Consider the following 7,476-nt stretch of genomic DNA (forward strand, 5'->3'; position numbering starts at 1 on the left):
GGGCTGCAAGATTTTGTTGATTTTTCTTTACTTCTGTTTCCACAGTTCTGGAAAACCTGTGTCTTTATATTTGGAGGGACCAGTTCCTGAAGCAGCAGCAGCAGCAGAAGAAGAAGATAATGGATTCTGTTTAATTGGGTTGAAGGTCACTGATTTGGAACAGAGAACAGATGTCTGATGTCATTCTGAGAAATATACTTGACAATCCTGAGATACCATCAGGAGCTTGAACCACCTTCTTTTACTATAGATTGTCAACACTTGCTCTTCACAATATTCTTTTATATTTTTTGCTGATGAGTTGGAGTGGGGGGCAGAAAGTGTTAACTTTTGCTGAAATGACGTCCATACCTTAACCTGGGAAGGAAGTTGAAATCTTTTAAGCTCCCCATTTTATCAGTGCTTCCAAAACTGGATTGTAATTCTTTGTGTATTTATGTGTATATCTTCAAGCAAAATCCAATTTTAATGTATATTTCCTCCTCTTTATATGTGGAAAGAAAAAGAAAGAAAGAGAGAACGTAAGAAAATGATCTCACTTGTCTCACCCAGTAAAGAAACAAAATATGTGACCAATAGGGAAGAACTGTGAGTGAGCTACAGTTGGCCACTGATGGATCAGAATACATTTGCATTGGCTTTCCATGGTGTAGAATGGTGTGAGAACCATGTTTAATGTTGTATTGGGTCTTGATTTGCTACAAGTCATACTCAAAAGGCATAGTTTTGCTTTGGAATAGTTGTGTTACTGGTTTACTAAACAGGACTTTATTTTCCACTGCCTTTTATAAGCATGGCACTATGGCATTGTGTGTTGAAAATATGTCAGCTACATTCAAATGGAGAGTTAGGCGTACTTAAAAAGAAAGATTTCAGTGTACTTAAGCCTTCCAAATTCTGCACGGACTTTCACAGTTTAATTCTGAGGGAAAGTGGAGGGTCTTTAGAAGCCAGACAAATAAATGGCCCCTTCAAATTTTCCTCAGCCTTTCCTTAGTCCATTTAAGAAACACTCATCCCATCGTAACTTTAGGCAAATGCTGAACTGGTTTGAAGCTATCAAGAAAAATAAAGATGGTTCAGTTTTTAGTGTAACATTTAATGCTCTCCTGTTTTTGGAACATCCATGTCATGAAGTAAGACAATTCATTTTCAAAAAGTTTTTGATGAGTAAAGGATTATGTTTGCTCTATATGTGTGTCTCCTCAGTAGGAAAGTATATTTCATTATGCTTGTGTACATTTAGAAAACTGATTTCTGAAAAGCGATTTAAACAAAAATTTGGCTTATACTGAGCTTTGTGCTTTAATTAATATTTTTAAAAGCCCCACAATTTAGGAAACATTGAGCAGGAGTCACTCTTCTGTTTTGTTAATGGAGAATTGCAGAGTTTAGTACTGGTCAGTATAGGTTGTGCATAAAACTGGGCAGGCTTGAAATGCTAAATAATTGAAAGATAATTAAAATATTCAAAGCAGCTAGTGTTTGATCTTCTAGACACCAAACGTGTCTAGAAGGTCAAGTTATATTGCACTTTGTAGCCTTCGTACCTATCTCAGCTGTGTCTTGCATGGCCCAGCAGCTTCATTGTCCTACATGTATAGTAATTTATTTGAAAATTATCTAAGTGAGCCAGATAAGACCTTTGGGGAGCTGCACAATGAGTAAAGAAAGAAAAATGTCACTGGTCTAATAGTACCATCTAGTGGTTGCTGTATGCATAATGTAGCTTAGAAATACTTTTGGCTAACAATACTGCCTTTCTTCAGATAGAATATGGAAAGTTGTGAGTTTTTTAAAAATTCATCTAACTTACCCGGAACAGCTCTGCTAATAAAATGCAAAATAATAATATGCAATGTTCTCAATGTATTGCAAAATTTGCAGTTCTGTGATGAAGTATGAAGAATTTATGAAAATTAAAAATGGAACAATGCTTTTTATAAACCCTCTTAAAAAGGTATAAAGAAACAGGGTTTCTTTGAACATCAGAAAAGTGAAACACTAATACATCAGTTTATTTCAAAATATAACTCTGAAGTAATTTTAAATAGGTGGATAAGAAAGGCGAGTGGCCATTCTTTAAACATGTATGGTATCTACAGCCGTTCTTTCAGTTTCAGTTACTACCTTCGCTGATGAAGATCCACTGGTGTCACAGTGCAAGAAATAATAACATCATTTTGGTATAATCATTGAACCCTTTTGGATTACAGAGTTGCCAAACTGGCAACCTGGATAATTGTTTAGCTTTCAAATTAGCCTATGAGTTGGGCCAGGAAGTACTGAATAGTAAATTGCGGTGCGTGGGTTCCCCCATCTCTTTACTGCTGCCAGAACAGATGGCAGCTGCTTGCTAGTAAGCCTCCTCCATCTCTCGTCTCTTGATTGCGGTGTAACAGTGGCAAAGTATTCTCTCCCAATCCACCTTCCTAGGCCCATCAACTGAAGGCTCTCCATGTATCTGCTAACTTTTCTCCAAAAAGGTGGCCTCCACCCCACCCCCATTACACCTCTTTTGTGAGCAGTTTGCTTGTTCAGTTTGGATCAAGTTTGGGATAAATGTGTCTTATATTTGTAAGACAGGGTAGGAGAGAATAATCAAAACCAGTAACCCTTTCACTCCTAGTGGGTGCTAGTCCATGAAGCCTCTTTACTAAGCAAAACAGTGAGCTGGTGAATAGCACCGCAGCAATCTGTCTCCCTGAAAAGTAGATGGTGTATGTATGTACACAAGTTAGCATGTGCCTCCTTCTGGACTTAGTGTGATTTGATATGAATGAATTTGTAAGAAAGTTTAGTTTATTCAGTGCAAAATGGAAACTTTAAAAGTATTGAAGGTTAAAGCTCAATGGGCCTCCAAGAAGAAGAAGAATAAATACAGGTAGGAGCTTGTTTGTGGATTGGTTAGATGTATTCCATGTGCGTGTCTACAATGTGTACAAATGTGTAAAACATTCAGTAACATGGTGTGTTCCAAAATTATTTGGGGGAGTCTTTGGTTCTCCCCCACCTTAGTGGCAGCTTCCCCAGTTAGAGTATAAATTAGAAAGTTTGTTCTGATTGCCAAATGCTATTTTGATCACTTTCATTGCGTGCTTTACAACAAGTCTGTCAAAGTCATTGTCCCTGAACTTCATGTGGCCTACCAGTCATGGGTTTAGTAGATGCTTGATGAACCGTTCATAGCCGAAGGGGACCCTGAAAGAAGTTTATCTCACACCCGGCAGGCCACGAAACATGGTCTGTGAATTTCACAGCCCTGTTTTAGTGCTAAGCAAATGGAAAACCCGCTGTGAATTGTAACGTGTGTATGGAAAGCCATATTGCAGTAGCTGCAACAAGCTAAATAATAATAATAATAAAACAATGGCATGGCCTATGTTATCCTGGTTCTAATCTTTATAGCTCTAAGGCTGTTAATAAATATGTAAAGTTACCTAAACATTTAAATAAAACCTAGTAATCACAATGTAAATTACCTGGCTAGAAGTTGGGAAACAAGCGCTTAGTTCTTGCTTGGTTTTTGTTTTTTAAAAAATACTGATCTAGGGCCTTTCTAAGCAATGCAAAGAACACAAATCATATTACCAATATTTCTGCTTTTAACTGACCCGTCTCCAAAAACCAAAAGCACCAATAGATTTTTTCCATGGTGCAGGGAGCATGTCTCCATACACAGATACTGCTTTGTTACAGTGTATTGCTTTGGCCTCAGAAATACTCAATAGGAGGCTGCAAACTTTTAGCTTGTGCCACAACTCTCAAGCTTTTGCAGTTTCTTCTTAATCCAATGTATTGGATTAACCGATACTTTGATTTTATATGTTGTTTCTAAGGTAGATTTTCATGGACTAAATAAAATACAAACACAATTCATGCTCACTGTGTCCTTTGTCATTATTATAATTGCTGTTCTTTGTAGTCTCTTTGTCATCACACTGAAGGGATTTGTACCTGAGCAGAGCAACTTTTGAGAACTTCTAGCCAGGGAACTAGCATTCCATGAAATAACACCATTACTCCATTGATCCCAAGAAATGGTGGAACACACCAACTGGGTAAGGGAAAATCAGACTTTGGCTTGTGACAAGAACCACTTGCAAAGGCATTTTCAGGTGTACATAAAGCTATGGGATTCCCTACTACTTAAATGCCAAATTGTAGCCTGGGCATCTTGGAAATACCAAAACCTTTTGGTTTAAGACTAAATTGTGGTTGTGGAGTTTTAGTACAACTTGCTTTTTTGCAATCCTAAACAGTTACTCTGAAATAAATTTCATAGATCAGTGGAACATGCTTTTATGTACATATATTTAGGGTTAGGTGATAATCTACATTTTTATTACATATAAAGAATTCATGATATTGTTGCAAATAACCATGAAATAAACCCTTGCTAAATATACACTGGCAGCAAGCATTGTTGAAGCAATCCACCATATGATCCACACTAATGCAGCTACAGTAAGATTCTGTGCAGTTGTTTCATTTATGAAAATTGCTACCAATGGAGGACGTTCAGCAATTCTGAAGACTTGCAGAAGAGCATCTGGTGTGTTTGCACCAATTGTGCAATGGTGTAGCAGTTGTAACCCATCCACATTACTGGACAGTGCAGCAGCTTAGTTTCTTAGAATGTGAACATCTAGAAATGGAAACATTTCTGTTTTGCGTTAATATTTGTCTTGATAATATCTGTCCCAATAGCATTTGCACTCTGTGCAGTTTAGTTCCTCCTCTTTAATCCACGGTCATTCAAATAGCTGGTCACTCCTAGAGGATTTTGGAGAGCCAAGTCCTTACTGCCTACTAGTACAAAGCAAATATTAAATGAGATTAGATTAATGCAGCATAAACCAAGAATTGGATTTGAGTTTGGCATGCCCATGATCCTGCCCTTATGCATGCAGACATCTTTTGCAATAGAAACTGTGGTGGGGTATCACATAACAAACACTGCTATTTCATAGAATCGTAGAGTTGGAAGAGACCACAAGGGCCATCCAGTCCGACCCCCTGCCAAGCAGGAAACACCATCAAAGCATTCCTGACAGATGGCTGTCAAGCCTCTGCTTAAAGACCTCCAAAGAAGGAGACTCCACCACACTCCTTGGTAGCAAATTCCACTGCCAAACAGCACTCACTGTCAGGAAGTTCTTCCTAATGTTTAGGTGGAATCTTCTTTCTTGTAGTTTGAATCCCTTGCCCCGTGTCCGCTTCTCTGGGGCAGCAGAAAACAACCTTTCTCCCTCCTCTATATGACATCCTTTAATATATTTGAACATGGCTATCATATCACCCCTTAACCGTCTCTTCTCCAGGCTAAACATACCCAGCTCCCTAAGCCGTTCCTCATAAGGCATCGTTTCCAGGCCTTTGACCATTTTGGTTGCCCTCTTCTGGACTCGTTCCAGCTTGTCAGTATCCTTCTTGAACTGTGGTGCCCAGAACTGGACACAGTATTCCAGGTGAGGTCTGACCAGAGCAGAATATAGTGGTACTATTACTTCCCTTGATCTAGACGCTATACTCCTATTGATGCAGCCCAGAATTGCATTGGCTTTTTTAGCTGCTGCATCACACTGTTGACTCATGTCAAGTTTGTGGTCTACCAAGACTCCTAGATCCTTTTCACATGTACTGCTCTCAACCCAGGTGTCACCCATCCTGTATTTGTGCCTTTCATTTTTTTTTGCCCAAGTGTAGTACTTCACATTTCTCCTTGTTAAAATTCATCTTGTTTGCTTTGGCCCAGTTGTCTAATCTGTTAAGGTCATTTTGAGGTGTGATCCTGTCCTCTGGGGTATTAGCCACCCCTCCCAATTTGGTGTCATCTGCAAACCTGATCAGGATGCTCTCAAGCCCATCATCTCAATAGACTTGACAAGAGATGCTCAGTACAATATGCAAGCTTTATGAACATGCCAAAAGGGCAATTACTTGACAATTAGAATAATCATATCACTGACCAAAAGGTAAACATACACTGACCCAATCCAGCTAAAATGGTGATTTAGGGTTGAATTTAGAGAAAAATTCAGAATGTGGTCAGTCCCTGATCCCAATCCACCCCCCCAAGTGTCTCTTAAGTACCCCATTTGATTTTTAGATCTCACCGCCTCCACAAGCTTCACTGTGCCACAAGCCACCCCATTCACCAAGTGCCTTGAACCGTCAACAGGTTTGGGGATGGGAAAAGAAGGGTTGGGGAAGTCTACAAGTACCTTTCCATGGCTCTTCACTGAATTTAACCCTTAGGTAGCAATCATTTGCATATATCTATGTGTAAGACCCTTTGAAAGCAGTGGGACTTAACTTCTGAGTTTTTATTTAATAGACTTCTAGTCGATCTTTTAGAGTGCATCAAAAGGCGTAGGAATTCAAATTAGCCTGTGGAAGGCATTCCAGATATACAGCCATCACGGTACCAAATTAACTTTTCACCAGTGAACCAGAGCTGATTTAAAGCTTAGGTACCTAGAGGTACAGGTGATCTTTCTAAGTAGCCTGGCCCCAAAATCTATAGAGCTGTGAAGCTTAATGCCAGCACTTTAAATTAAATTGAGCCTGGAATTTAACAGGCAGCAAGTATAAGTAATATGTGCCATTGACTTCAGTGAGGCTGTGTGGTTCTAAGTAGCTCCTAACAGTGGACAGCCAACCTGTAGTACTTGAAATTGCAGGTGGCAAAACGTGTATTTTATTGCACCACTTTGTAAATTATTTCCTATAAATATCACAGCAAGGAAGGGGCTGGACTAGCCCCTTATTCCCTGTTGTACCAGGTTTTTACCTTTAGGGAGCTTGGTTTAAACATGCAACACATGTAGTCTGAATTGGTATAGTCCACTTTAGTACCTCAAACATAGGCTAGCTCTGACATTTTCTGGAGTGGGGCTCTCACGAGTGAGAGACAGTGTGCTTTTTAAATTTCTGGGGTCCAAGCAAACAATAATGGAGTAAAGGGTAGGAACAGTGGGGACACACACTGTGTATGGGTCTTCACATGCAGCTTCCTAGATCAGGAACTTTGAACATGGTGACTACATGTTTTTTCTTTCTGGACTCTGAGCTGCAGCCATGAAATCTGATAACTATTTAAGAACATGCTTACCTCTAGTCCTTCAATTTAAGAAAAAGCCTTATAGTTCAATTCTATCCATTCACACACTTGATCTGACGCAAGCACAGGCCCATGACAGAACAGTTACATTCTGTTTGTCCCTTTCCAGAGTGGCTGTGCAGTGACAGGCCTTAATTTGGGGACATAAGAGGCCCATGATCACGAACTGCATAGACTTTTCCCCTCGCAAACACACACATTTCCCACATCAGTTGTTCCTGCTGCTTTGGCCCCCAAACAGCCTCGTGCTGCATGTTGAGTCAATTTATAAGATCTGCACAGCATGTACTGTACTAGTAGTGCATATGATCAGCTCACATTCAATCACCTTTGACTTAACAAAAATCAAA

At 39.5% G+C, this 7,476-nt stretch overlaps 1 protein-coding gene across 3 annotated transcripts in view; it reads left to right on the top strand.

Annotated features, from left to right (window-relative positions):
* AKAP12 (A-kinase anchoring protein 12) overlaps positions 1-3,879 on the top strand; it is a 68,512-nt gene extending 64,633 nt beyond the window's left edge. For all 3 annotated transcript variants that reach the window (XM_033143993.1, XM_033143992.1, XM_033143994.1), the window contains one exon: positions 46-3,879. The gene's annotated coding sequence lies outside the window, so the exon portion shown is untranslated. The remainder of the gene's footprint in view (positions 1-45) is intronic.
* The last annotated feature ends 3,597 nt before the right edge of the window (positions 3,880-7,476 follow it).

The sequence above is a fragment of the Lacerta agilis genome, chromosome 3 (assembly GCF_009819535.1).
Source record: "Lacerta agilis isolate rLacAgi1 chromosome 3, rLacAgi1.pri, whole genome shotgun sequence".
In the NCBI taxonomy this organism is placed as follows: domain Eukaryota; kingdom Metazoa; phylum Chordata; class Lepidosauria; order Squamata; family Lacertidae; genus Lacerta; species Lacerta agilis.